General features: G+C 42.9%; 1 protein-coding gene across 7 annotated transcripts in view; it reads right to left on the bottom strand.

The window, feature by feature from the left end:
• Window positions 1-14,636, bottom strand: part of CAMK1D (calcium/calmodulin dependent protein kinase ID) — a 496,165-nt gene that overhangs the window by 62,635 nt on the left and 418,894 nt on the right. The gene's annotated exons all lie outside the window — the stretch shown is intronic.

The following is a 14,636-nucleotide window of genomic DNA, read 5'->3' as shown; positions in this document are numbered from 1 at the left end:
TGCAGCACACAGGATCTTCAATCTTGTGGCATGTGGGACCTAGTTCCCTGACCAGGAATCAAACCTGGGCCCCCTGCATTAGGACCATGGAGTCTTAGCCACTGGACCACCAGGGAAGTCCCCAAATCAGCATATGTTTTAAAAGACATGTTGATAAAAAAAATAAAAAATAAAAAAATAAAAATAAAAAGACATGTTGAATTGTTCAGGGAAAACTATCAATAAGACCTATCAGTATGGTGAAAGGCTCAAATTTTATTTCAAAAATGAATCTATTTTCAGATTTAAATGTTGTCTCCTTATTCCCCAGAAGTTATACCAGAGAAGTGTTTCTATGTCATGATGGTACAGATGGTCTAGAAGGAAAGAAAGTGAATAAAAATACACTAGGACCCATGGACTAGGCAGGCCTGAGAAGTCTCTCTGGGCCTTTGCTCCATCCCGCTGGGACAACATTAAATCAGAATAACCTTCCAGAATTATCAGTGACAGGAAGACAATCCTGGAGAGAGACCTCCCTCACATGTGAATGTAGCCTTAAAGATCTGGGCGGTGGGAGGGGGTGTTTGTGGGCAAAACAGCAAGCAGCAAGGATGTCTGGGTTCTTGACCCAGATCTGCTCTTAAGATGCAGAGAAGATGAAGACTCTTGGAACCTTTGGATCTCAGTCTTTTCATCTATGAAATAAGGGAGTTAATTTAGTCAATCATTCCCTCAGATGCATCAGAACATCAAAGCCACTTGTGAATTACAAAAAGATAGAAGAACAACACTCCAGTATATTGTTTTAATTTGGTTTGGGGGAGAGAATATTCCATTTTAATTTGCTTTGAGTTTCAGATTGCATTAACCATTTTTTGGTATTTATCGAAAGGGGACCTAGGTCACCAAAGATCAAAAGGCCCTGGTGGACAGCCTCCAGAGTCCCTTTCAGCTCTGATATTTGATGCTGCTCTGAGTTTCACAAAGTAACAGAACTGCAAAATCCTGAAATAGAAATAATTCAACACCTCTACCTTCAAATTCTTAGACTACAGGATTCTCAAAGAAAAAGTGTTTTGTTCAAATAATTAAGCCATCTTGGAAATTAGCTTCAAGGGATTTATTATTATTTTAATAAAAGAAAAACAAATTTCCCAAAAATAAAATGAAAAAGATATATTTGAAATATCAAAATCATTAAAGTTTCACAAACAACTTTTACATCTTTAAAAGACAGGGCCCAGCAGTAACACACACACACCAGCACATGAAGCTATGATTTATTTTCCTCAAGTCAAGGCAATTAATGTTCAATTACTGAGCCACTGAAATGTTCTTTTTTGGAGAACTAATAAAACAAAATTGCAGCTATAAAAGGCCTGTGTAAGAGTCTCTCCCATTACTTATAATCAGTCCGAGCCATATTGAGCTTGGATAATGTCTCATTTCCAAAGCAAACTGAGCAATCTAGATAAAAGAAGAAAGACGCTCTGGAAAAATAAAAAAGCAATTCAAAGAGTGAAAAGAGCCAGAAACAACAGGGGAGTACGTACAGCTGGACAAATGCGCTGTCTAAATGATCCATGCTCGGGTAAACCCAAATCCCAGGACACTCACATTCCATCTCAGCAACTCACATCAAGTTCTCACCACTCTCCCTTTTTTCTAGACTCTTCTTCCCAGTGAGCTTCAGTGCAAAAACTGCAGAGTCCAAGAATGTATTATAGGAGATGTATTGCTGCCATGGGTAGGGTAAATTTGGGTGCATTCACCTGGAGGCAATTCACTTCACCAGATCATTTATTCATCACTCATTCTACGTGTCCTGGGCGCCGACTAGGTGCCAGCCACCCTGTGCAGTTGGTGCCAATCAAGGCGTCATTAGCAGTGCAGGAGGAAAAGTCTGTCTTGACTGTGCCTCTCCTCACCCCCTACATCGGCTCACCTTCAGTAAGGGTGCTGAACTAGTATTCTACCACTGGGCTGCTACTCCCATATTCTGCAAGGTGCCTGAAGGCCTTAGGCAACAATGCTCCCCCCCACACCCCAACCCTTAGCACCCCACAACCTGTAATTTGCCAGATCTCTTCCCTCCCTCAAAACTGATCTTTCCTGCTTTCTAGTCTCTCAAAGTCCTCTTCTCTGCAATGGGATGTAAGGTATTAATAGTTATTGAATAATATTTTCTCTGTGATAGTTCAGCAATGCAATAAGATCTGAAGCAGGGAATTCCCTAGTGGTCAGTGACTAAGATTTCGCGCTCCCAGTGCAGGGGGTCCAGGTTCGATCCCTGGTCAGAGAACTAGATCCCACATGCCACAACTAAGAGTTCACTCACATGCCATAACTAAAAGACTCCGTGTGTCCCAGCACAGATCCCATGTGCCACAACTAAGATCCAGTACAGCTAAATAAATAAATAAAATTTAAAAAACATGATTTGAAGCATCGGAATTGAAGTGTAAGATACTCCTGTGCTAGGCAGGGTCACGGTCTCAATTTTCTGCCCATTTAATATTTCACTTCTTAAATTCCAAATTGCACCAGGGGTTTATTTTTCTGAACAGTGCTCAGAAAGAATGTGGTTTCCTTAGAAACCAAGGAACAGGGGAAAAGTTTTAAAACTTGCCAATAAAAAATGTAACAATACTGATAAAAATACCTTAAAGTTTGTAAGTTTTTATACTTTCCAAAAATCTCCTTAAGCAGACATTTCAAAAAGGCCAATCTGACAGACTGAATGTTTGAGCTCCCCCAATTCATAAGCTGAAGCTCTAAACACCCACATGATGGTATTTGGGGGTGGGAACTTAGGGAGGTAATTAGATTTAGTTGAGGTCATGAGAGTGCAGCCCTGATTATGGAATCAGTGCGTTCATGAAAAGAATAAGGGATACCATAAAGACACAGCAAGAAGGCGGCCGTCTGTAAGTCAGGAACAGAGCCCTTAAATGGAATGAAACCAGCACCTTGGTCTTAGACATCCTAGACTCCAGGACCGTGAGAAATACATCTCTGTCCTTTAAGCTGCCCAGTCGCTGGTATTCTGTTATGACAGCATGAGCTAAGACACCCAATCATTTTCAAAATCACTTGTGAACAACCAGAATCCCAGAATCACTGGTAAGGAAATAAATTTATAATTGTACTGAGGGGCATGTCTCATTTTCCAGCTGGCAGGATGCATGAAGGTTGGGGTGGTCAGCTGCTGAGCTGACAGGTGGTTTTCTTGAGTCAATATTCTTCTACAGCAAGCTTCCACAATGTGTGTGGTTTAAAGGTCCTCATTATAAATGGAGTTCCCCAAGGAAAACTTGCAAAGCACCAGAATGCAATTAGAAGGATGAGGTCAGGTGATTGGAGAAAAGGAGCAGGACCATAATAACAGGTCAATAAATAAAATCACTTAATGGCAGCCATGGGAGAGAGGTTCAGCTTTAGAGGGATGTAAGTATACAAGAAAGAAAGAAAAGAAAGAAAGAAAGTGAAGTCGCTCAGTTGTGTCCGACTCTTTGTGACCCTGTGGACTGTAGCCTACCAGGCTCCTCCGTCCATGGGATTCTCCAGGCAAGAATACTGGAGTGGGTTGCCATTTCCTTCTGCAGGTGATCTTCCCGACCCAGGAATTGAACTAAGGTCTCCCACATTGCAGGCAGACGCTTTATCCTCTGAGCCACCAGGGAAGCCCAAGTATACAAGAAAACTGGCTACCAAAGACTAAAGGAACAGAAGACAGGGGATATGGTTTGAAAATTCTCTATCCTCTCAGTTGAACTCAGACATTTATTTAGGACAACTTGTCTTTGCAGTGAACTTGGGTTTGCTCAGTCTCTGACCTCCACACTGCTATCACGATGTGAATCATAATTATGCAAATACCAGTTAGCTGGATGTAATGATCTCAATGGGCACCGTGGGAGGCTCAGTGGTAAAGAATCCTCCTGCCAATGTAGGAGACACGGATTCAATCCCTGGGTCAGGAAGATCCCCTGGAGAAGGAAAGGGCAACCCACTCCAGTATTCTTGCCTGGGAAATCCTATGGACAGAGGATCCTGCTGGGCTACAGTCCATGGGGTCACAAAAGAATCAGACGTAACTTCACGACTAAACAACAATGATCTCAATAATATTTGCTAGCAAAATTTTAAGTAATGCAGATCTCTTCAAATTAAAAAATAGTCAAGAAACACAGTTTCAAAGTTGCTGGATCAAGTTAAGTAAACTATAAGTTTTGATCCTAGACCATAATATATTCTGTAACGTACTATACACAACTTTGTCAGTATACCATGCATCCATTGTTAGTACTAGGCAAACTACCCTGCTTTTTACATGCACTTGAACTTCTCCATCTGATTTTGGTAGATTGTTGTTGTTTAGTAGCTAAGTCGTGTCCAGGTCTTTTACAACCCCATAGACTATAGCTCTACCAGGCTCCTCTGTCCGTGGGATTTCCCATGGCAAGAATACTGGGGTGGGTTGCCATGCCCTCCTCCAGCGGATCCCCCTGACCTAGGGATTGAATCCAAGTCTCCAGCATCTCCTGTTTGGCAGGCAGATTCTTTACCACTGAGCTACCTTGGAAGCCCCTGATTTTGGTAGATATTATCCTCTTATTTTAAGATTTACTGCTAATTACAGAGTGTGTTATATGTTATAACAATATCATCCACACATCTATTCAAAACTTGTATTTGTGCTGATGTGGAAAAATAGGCTTCAAAAATCTATTACTATAGAAGTTAGATTTAATAAAAGAGGAAAAAGGCCAATGGAAACCAGAGTATGTCACCCCAATATATGCCTCTTAGACATAAAATTATTTTGAGTTGAAGGCACTTAAGAAGTAAGTGTAGGAAAAAGCTCCCCCTTTCCTGTCTAAAGGCAGGAAATAAATTCTCCTTTTCACTGGAGACACACTCTGATCAACCCAGAGTGGAATTGGCAAACAAACCGAGTTCAACTAATCCTTATCACCTTAGTTTTGTCTTCATCATTTACTACCCCTATTCCAAACCCCTTTGTATTGTCTGTTGTCCATAAATTTATTGTTTGCCTAAAAGGCATAAAAGCTTTCTCCTCTCGTCACTTATGGAGGACTTAGCTGCCTTGTGTAGGCTACATATGTAAACATTCAATAAAATGTGTCTGCTTTTTCCCTATTCCTGTGTCATTGTGAGTTTCATCTTCAGATTCAGCCAGGGACCCTCAGAGGGTGGAAGAAAACTTCCTCCTCCCCCACAAGGCCAAACAGTATAGCACTGTGCTATTAATATTAGAGACAGGAGTCTGAGAAGTATCAGTGCTGATACTGGGATAATAAAAAGCAGTGTTACGGCAGACATGCCCTGAAATTTACAAGACTGTCACATAATGAGGCAGCACCAGTATTAAAGACCCAGGTGACTTGGCTACAAGAGCCATACGGCCTTAATGTGCCCCAGTGCAAGACTGGTTACAAATGCATGTTTTCTAAGAACCATTCCCCCTATTTACATAGAATCCTAAGGGGAAGGCAGTCCTGAAACATGCAGATTGTGATTGAGAGGCTGAAAACAAAGCATTTTTCAACTGTGAAAGCCCAAGGCTCAGATGACAGAAATACACATTTTTTTCACCCAGCCAGGAGAAAGAAAGGGACCATCAGTCCTCGCCTCAATCATGCCCCTAGGACTTGCCTCCTCCCACACGGGGTACCCACTGCCACTTTGCCCCCACTCCCCAATCCTCGTGACTTCATCTGCCTTTGGTGCCCCCACCCTCTGCTCCTGGGGGGCTCTCTCACCCTCTCCAGGAAGATTAAGGGTTTATTTCGTGAAACCTCTGTCCTCAATCTTTCTGTCCTTCAGCAAATCCCACTTTAATGATAAAAATATCTTTATTCTCAGAATTTGGTTTCACAACATCTTCCCAGCCTCAATCTGTTCAGAAATTTCTAAAACACAAACACATGCCTCTCCATGGGATGGACCAGAGACATTTAACCCCTTGTATGCTGCTGAATTTTGATTCTGGCTCTTTTGCTCTCTAGGTATCTGGGTGTTGTGGACTGAATTGTGTCCCCCGACCCCAATTTTTTAATGTTGAAATCCTAACCACTCCAGTACACCTCAGAAAGAGACTGTATTTGGAGAAGGGGCCTTTAAAGAGGTAATACAAGTTAAGTGAGGTAATACAGGTCTAATGCGAAGAGATGCTAAGGATGAACACAGAGGCTGGACCCTGTGAGGATACTGTGAGAAGACAGCTGTCTGCACACCAAGGAGAGAGGCTTTGAGAAACCAAACCTGCCCACACTCTGATCTTGGACCTGAGCCTCCAGATTGGTCAGGAAATAAGTTCTTGCTGTTTCAAGTCACCCAGTGTGTGGTATTGTGCGGTGGCTAACTCCACAGCAGGTGAATACACTGAGCAACATAAAGGATAATCCATATCCATGTAGTGTATCTTTGAATGCGTTACTGTTATTGTTTAGTCACTCAGTTGTATCTGACTCTTGGTGACCCCATGTACTGTAGCCCACCAGGCTCCTTTGTCCATGGGATTTCCCAGACAAGAACACTGGAGTGGGTTGCCATTTCCTTCTCCAGGAGCTCTTCCCGATCCAGAGATTGAAACCGCATCTCCTGCATTGACAGGTGGATTCCTTACCAATGAGCCACCAGGGAAGCCCCTTCAAGTGTATACCCTTCTTTATATTTTTTCAAGGTTTATTGGGAGAAAACATTTTTGCTACTTTACTCATATTGTATGCTTTTTTATCCACCTAATCAAATAGTCTTGTATCATTTTGATAAAATACATTTTCCTGTTTCAAAGGGGTACATGGTCCAGTGTGTATAGAGGGGGTGACTAGGACAGACAGAGAAGAGAATGGGACTGAGAGGTGAGGGTACTTTGGAAGACCACAGAAGGACACCTAGAAAAGACCCCGGGGACAAGGCAGGAAAAAGTGAATCAGAGCTGTCTTAAAGAAGAAGCAGTATTTAGTTAAGTGGAGAAAAGCCCAGTGGGCAGGGAGAGTCCAGTCATTCGAATGAGCATGAAAAGAGTTTTTGCTGAATTAATTTTCAGGGAAATACAGTCAATGAAAGAAGTGTTAAGTGAGCACCGTCTATAAGCCGCTGGGCTTATAGAAAGTGGCATGCAGTTTAGCCCATATTTGGGGAGCTACAAACTAAGTTCAAGTTGACCATCAAGACCACTAGCAAATAATGACTTGCCAGACTGTGACCCAGGCTGGCTGACCACAGCACAACCCACAGAGGAGAGATTTGTGGTTAGAGATGGTTCCTGAAGGGGATGTCGGAACTTCCTCTGCGTCTCAGGGAGTCTGGCACAGCACTCAGTGAAAAACGTTAGCTGATTCACGAAGGAAGGCATTAGGAGGAAGATCACGACAGGGAGGAAGAAGAGAGAGGTGGGAACGGACAAGGTATGCAGAGAAACCTGACTTATCTGGAAGATGTGACTGTTGACGATGTGGTCAAATCACGAAGGATTCTGAAACCCAGGCAGAGGAGATGGTATGGGCTGCACTGCTGCTGCTGCTGCTGCTAAGTCACTTCAGTCGTGTCCAACTCTGTGAGACCCCATAGACGGCAGCCCACCAGGCTCCCCCATCCCTGGAATTCTCCAGGCAAGAACACTGGAGTGGGTTGCCATTTCCTTCTCCAATGCATGAAAGTGAAAAGTGAAAGTGAAGTCGCTCAGTCGTGCCTGACTCTTAGCGACCCCATGGACTGCAGCCCACCAGGCTCCTCCATCATGAGATTTTTCAGGCAAGAGTACTGGAGTGGGGTGCCATTGCCTTCTCCAGGACTGCACTGGATGGCACTTAATTCTAAGCTGCTTGTGACCTAACTATCCCCCTTCTGAGAGAGATGCTACTGAGAGTGTGGCCATCTGTGCCTGTGGGCCTGGGGGCAGGGACGTACTGGAAGGAGAGTCCTTATGCAGGGTATGCACACAATCCTCCAATGTAGGTCTGCTCTCCCCATCCTGGAGGTCCACTTGCTTTTACAGTTCTGATCCTGTAGGCTTCCTACTGCCTTCAGATATGCTCACAAGAGCAAATCCATTCCTCCAGCCCCAAGTCAGTCAGCTCTGTAGTGTGCACTGATTCTTTCATCCATTGAGGCAACAACTCTAATTGCTTTGGTGGGACCTCAGTGATTCCTTACAACCATCTCTCCCTATTTACCAACTATGAGCCCCCTTGCCCTCCTGGTTCCCATCCAGCCTCAAGGCTGGCCTGGAAAAGTGTGGTTAGTGCCAAAACGATGAGTAAGAAAGTAGTGAAAGTGTTTTTATGAGTACAAAACCTGCCTGCTGAGACTCTGATAAAGAAATTTTACTTTCGCATTACTCATAAGAAAAGGATGAAAAGATTTATTTAAAAAATTATCAGCATTCTCAAGATTAAAACAGCTGATCTCTTCTAACTCCAACACCTGTCCACATTCCAAAAAAAGATAAGTTAATTACAGATCATTTTTATGGGCCCAGCACACTTCGCGGCGCCACTCTGCTACACATCATTTTTAGATTTTTGTATTCCAAGAGGCCAAAGCATGTCTTATCCATACTGAATCCCTAGTATCTATGACTTATGTTCCAGTAAGGGAGGAAGAAAATGGAAATAAATGAACAGATAAACATGAAACAGTGTTGTTGTTTAGTTGCTAAGTCATGTCCAATTCTTTCACGACCCTATGGACTGTAGCCTGTCAGGCTCCTCTGTTCACAGGACTTCCCAGGCAAGAATACTGGAGTGAAACATTAAGAGAGTTTGAAATGCTGTGTGGAGATAGAAACAAGCCTGAGATGAGTATCTGGTGGAGCCACTTTGACGTGGGCTTCAAGATGGCCCCATTGCATGACAAGGAAGAGCCAGCCAAGTGATGACCAAGGAGAGCTTCCGGGCAAAGGGGTGAGCCTGTCCTAAGACTAGGATAGCCCAGTCTTAGGGCATTTGGTGACCAAAAACAAAGTCATGGTGAACTGGAGTCTGGTGGGCAGTGTAGTGTGGTTGAGAAAGAAAAAGGCCTAAGTCATGTAGGGCCATGCATTATGTGTTGAATGTTTATGTCCCTGCCTCCCGCAAATTCATATGCTGACCTAACCCCTAAAGAAACAGTATTAGGAGGTGGGGCCTTTAGGAGGTAATTGGGCCATGAGTGGCGCTGTCATGAATGGGATGAGCACTCTCATCAGAAACTCCAGAGACCTAGCTGGCCCTACTTCCACTATATGAGGACACAAGGAGAAGTCAGGAGAACCCAGAAGAGAGCTCTCACCAGAATGCAGCCATGCTGGTGCTCTGACCTGGGACATCCATGCTCCAGAACCATGAGGAATAATTTTCTCTTGTTTCCAAGCCACTCAATCTATGGTACTTTGCTATGGCAGCCCAAATGGACAAAGATGCCATGTAAACTAAGGTTTAAAGAAAGTGGGTTTATTCTACATCAGATGAAGTATCATTGGAGGGTTTTCAACCAGGAGATAGGAGAGCTGTTTTACAGTTTTCAAAGACCAGTCTAGCTGCCTGTTGTGTGGACAATGGTTACAGCGCAAGAGGAGAAGCAGGCAGATTGTTGGGGAGTCCCTGTAGTGATTCAGGTGACAGAGGCTGCTGGCTCAGCTTGGGGAACGCTGGAGTCTGAGAGGAGTACAAAGACATGAGATATGTTTTAGGGACACAGTAGATAAGACTCACTGATAAAGTTGATATAAGGCATGCTGGAAGGAGAGGAATCAAGAATGTCTCCTGGGACTTCCCTGGTGGTCCAGTGGATAAGAATCCTCCTGCCAATGCAGGAGACATGGGTTCGATTGCTGGTCTGGGAAGATCCTACATGCCAAGGAGAAATCAAGCCCATGCAGCCCAATACCCAAGCCCACATGTTGTAACTACTGAAGCCCACAGGTCTAGAGCTCAGGCTCTCTGCAACAGGAGAAGCCACTGCAATGAGAAGCCCACACACAGCAATGAAGAGTAGCCCCTGCTCACCACAACTAGATAAAGACCGCACTCAGCAATTAAGACTGAGTGATAATAAATAAACTCCATAAATTTCAGCATTTACTCTGTAAACCTAGCACAGCCAAAATAAATAAATAAAATAAAAAAGGATGCTTCTTAGATTTTTGACTTGAGGAACAGCTAGATTATTTGAAAAGGGGGTCCTTGATGAAAGAACAAGTTTGGAGGGGCTAAAAACAACTAGGTCAGCACGGACCACCAGAACTTCCTGCAATGATTGACATGCTCTTTATCTGCCTTCTGATGTGGTGACCATGACTCACAGGGAGCTACTGCGCATTTGAAACGAGGCTCATGGCACTGGAAAACTGACTTTTAAATCTTACTGAATTTTAATTAATGTAAACAGCTCCATGGCATTACTATTTTGGACTGCACAGATCTGGAGCCTTGGGTAGGATAAGGAAGTCTGAGATACTGATAGGATGGATGGTGGATATGAGACTGAAGTTCAGGGGAAGATCAGGGCTAGAGTTCAAAACTAGCAAGTCATCAGCATGTGGACAGTCTTCAAAGCCAAGAGAGTAGACCTGATCCACTGGGAGAGTGCAGCTGGATAAGAGAATGGTGGCTGAGTGCTGGGAATGCTGATGCTCAGACAAGGACGAGCCAACAAAGGACCAGACAGAGGTAGGAAGCAAAGGAGGAGTATGGGGCCATGGAAGTCAAGGAGGAGGTCTGGTCAACCCTGACAGATGCTGCTGAGATATCAGGGAAGTTGAGGACAGGAAAATGTCCACGTGTTTAAGAAGATAAAGGTCAGGGCTGGAAGCAGAGAACCAGGAGTCAGTGGTATATGAAATGGCTTCTTGACCTTGGGACTGGAGATGCCTGAGTACACAGAGAAGAGACGGATACCCAGGACTGGCCTCTCTGAACCTCATTTTCCCAACTACACAACGGGGAATTATGCTTGCTTTAAGAATTAAGTGAGACGACAAAGGGAAAATCCCTAGGCAGACTCCCAGCATGCTGTAGTGTTTTATAAATGTGTTGGTCCCCTTCTCCCTTTTCTGCAGGGCATGGAGGGGGAGTGGGGCAGGAGCTGACTGATAAGGGATCAGTGTAGAGGGAGTTGCTATAAAAAGGGAGTTTCAAAGAAAGTAGCTTGACATAAGAGCTTCTGGTTCTACCAGCATAAGGGTCCTCTGCTCTCCTCTCTGCTCTGTGTAAACAGGCTGGGCTTTTTGAAGATATTCGTGCACTTGATTACAATGGAAATCTGTGGCAATGCCAGCTTTCTTATGTAATCTCACAACTTTGTATTGTGACTTCTGTCACAATTACATGTATTCCTGTAACTTTACATAATGAGGACTCGCAATGTGAGGCTTGAACGTTATTGACCTCTGATGGTGCATTTTCTGAGATGTTCTAGGTTAATGAGAAGCTAACCGATGGGCCAGAATTCCAAGAATTCAGAATTCCAGAATTCTACCTTGTGGTAGAACACACATGCACAGGCTTTATATTAACAGATGTTCTTGAGTAAGTTAATTATAACTTTTGGAAAAAATTCTGTAATGAAATGTTTGTTACATACTGGCCTTCCCACCATTAGTTCCAATGAGGAAAATTTCACTTGGCAACAATTATTATTTTTTTGCAGTTTTTGAGTATGAACATAATTTTGCATTCTTCAAGTAGTTAACAACTAGAGGAGATTGGAGACAGCTTTGGAACAGGTCTGGAGTATGGCTTGGTTACAGACAGTCCGTAAAATTGCCAGCTCCTACGTGGGGAACTGCCAGTTGGCTGTCAGCACATCTCTGCCTATCTCGCGCGAGTTTGTTCAAAACTAACCGAGAACAATTACACAACTTCATACATGCTCAGAGGTTCAGAATCTGAAGGAAACTTGACGCAGCCCCAATTTTATGACAAGTCTAAAAAATGTATTTTAATTCTTTTGTTTGTTCAGCTTTAATTTATTATGTGTATTTATATTCATTCTAGTGTTTCTCAGCTAATCTCTACTGAAAATCTTACAGCAGGTGGGTGCGACAGCACATGCAGGGAGGTAATATGAGAAAGGTCTTACAACGCCTTCAAAAAAGCACAACCAAAGTAAAAACTGTCTACCTATCATTCAGACTTAAATCTGTGGAGTTCAAGTTAACTTTTTATCATCAACAAATGTGCAAGATTACAGCTGCCCACTCTAGGGTTCCCTGGCTCTGGGCCATCTTTGTATCTGTTGAACCCACACACATTTTTTATCTCCCTAATTATCAATCATCATTTAGATCCAAGCTTGGACATATCATGACTTCAGAAAAGGCTTTCCTGACCCCCAGATCACATTAGGTCCTCCCCTTCTCCTGCCCTATAACACTCTCTCTTAGCATCTATATTTCTGTCCACCACTATTGTAGAATTAAACATTGAAATATTTGTCCAATGCTGACCCTCCTACGCCACTCCTGCCTATTCTGGACTGAGAACTTCACGAAGGCACAGGTACCATCAGCCTCTTTGCTGACACTGTTTTTCCCAGGACCTGGCACAGACAGAAAGCTAACTCAATAGATGTTAAATAAAGAAAGATTTTGCACACACGCAAACTAAACAAAACAGTGATTGGGATCTGGGTGTAGCTGGGCATGGCATACATAAGCAGTTATGCAAATCCTCAAAGCAAACACCATGAAGGGTACAACAGAAGTGTTCTGAAGCCCACCTCATCCATCCATCCATCCATTCTCAATTCTCTCAGGCACCTCAACTTGCTACTGGTTTGCATCTTACACTTCTATCTCTCTAATCTTATCTCCCCTTGACATCCTAATGCTCTGTGTTTTGCTTTATTGATTGGAAGAGGCACCCCACTGAACAATGTTCTAGATCCCCCAACTCATGCAGTGAATGGTTTTCCTGCCTGGTTGGTCCTGGCTTTGTCTACGAACCCTGAGCAGACAAGACTTGGTAAATTCCTCTTAATAGAAGATTACACCTAAAAGCATCTAAATAAGAAGATCTTTCAGCATATTTTTATAACTATCCATTTTAAAATCATGTCAAAAATCCATTTAGGATAATCTGCTAACGGGTGAGTTATGAGTGATACAGAGCAGCGTGTGGGGACAGAGTGACCCAGGGTGTGAGTGCCTGGCTGGCAATATAACGGCCCAATTGTGTCTCCAGGACTGAGATGGGGCAGATCAGAACATACCAAAGCCATTTGTAGAATGAAAGCAGCTAAGTCATCATAGTTTCCCTTGTAATTGTATAAACATAAATTATATGCTGAAATGGCTTCTTCAGTTCATTTGCTCTTTAAGAATGAAGATGATGAAACAGACTTTTACTTAAATATACACAACTGCTCTTTCTCACTCAGCCTAAATTCATTCAAGCCTGGGACTATAACAAAAGCTCTACTCATAAACTCACACACGTCCCATGTGTTCTAGTTCATTACTGGGCAAAAAGAATTCCTGCTGATAGATTTCCACTTTTCTAGCACCTATACGTTTACCTTCCACATGTAGCACAGAGTGAAATAAGATGTAAAATGACACTGAATGTGATCCCTGCAACATATTCGAAGACACCATTTAACAACCTACAAAACCTCATTACGGTTGTGTTAAGGACAAGCCTTAACACAAAAACAAAGAAATGTTTTCTCCAAAGACAGACACCACTAACCTCCAGGAATGAAGAGCAGCTTTGTGAAAACCACCCTGAGATTTGGAGATAATTTAGAATCACTACCTCCGAGGTACCATGCCTGAAATATAGGAGCTGTCTTTAAACAAAGATTGATGGTCCAAATGTGAATAACTGGTAAGATCTAATGTTCATGCTTTCACATGAGAAACTGTCTCTCCATAAAAACAAATTATTAGAACAAGAGTATGAGTACAGAGTTCATTACGTGGTGGAAATATTCTGGAATCACATAGTGGTGATGGTTGCACAAGCTTGTGAGAATACTAAAACCCCATGAATTGCATTTCTTATAAGGGTGAATTTATGGTTTATGAATTATATCTCACTTATTCTTAAAAATGTCTTTCTTTTTTCAGATCCATTATTTTATCAATAGGATGACAAATGTGCACAAGGCATTTATACCAACCCTGGAAGGAGCTTAGTTTTTTGCCTTGACCATTTCAGTTTAGTCACTCATGTCCGACTCTTTGCGACCCCATGGACTGCAGCATGCCAGGCTTCCCTGTCCATCACCAACTCCTGGAGCTTGCTCAAACTCATGTCCATCGAGTCAGTAATGCCATCAAACCATCTCATAAGTTCCCTTCTCTTCCTGCCTTCAATTTTTCCCAGCATCAGGGTCTTCACCAATGAGTCAGTTCTTCGCATCAGGTGGCCAAAGTATTGGAGTTTTAGCTTCAGCATCAGTCCTTCCAAAGAATATTCAGGACTGATTTCCTTCAGAATGGACTGGTTGGATCTCCCTGCAGTTCAAGGGACTCTCAAGCATCTTCTCCAATACCACAGTTCAAAAGCATCAATTCTTTGGCGCTCAGCTTTCTTTATAGTCCAACTCTCATATCCATATATGACTACTGGAAAAACCATTGCTTTGACTAGATGAACCTTTGTCAACCAAGTAATGTCTCTGCTTTTTAATATGCAGTC

Source organism: Giraffa tippelskirchi, chromosome 13 (assembly GCF_054371585.1).
Source record: "Giraffa tippelskirchi isolate mGirTip1 chromosome 13, T2T-mGirTip1v1.2.pri, whole genome shotgun sequence".
NCBI lineage: Eukaryota > Metazoa > Chordata > Mammalia > Artiodactyla > Giraffidae > Giraffa > Giraffa tippelskirchi.
Note: the sequence above shows the minus strand (reverse complement) of the source record. Positions and strands in the feature narration are given on the sequence as shown.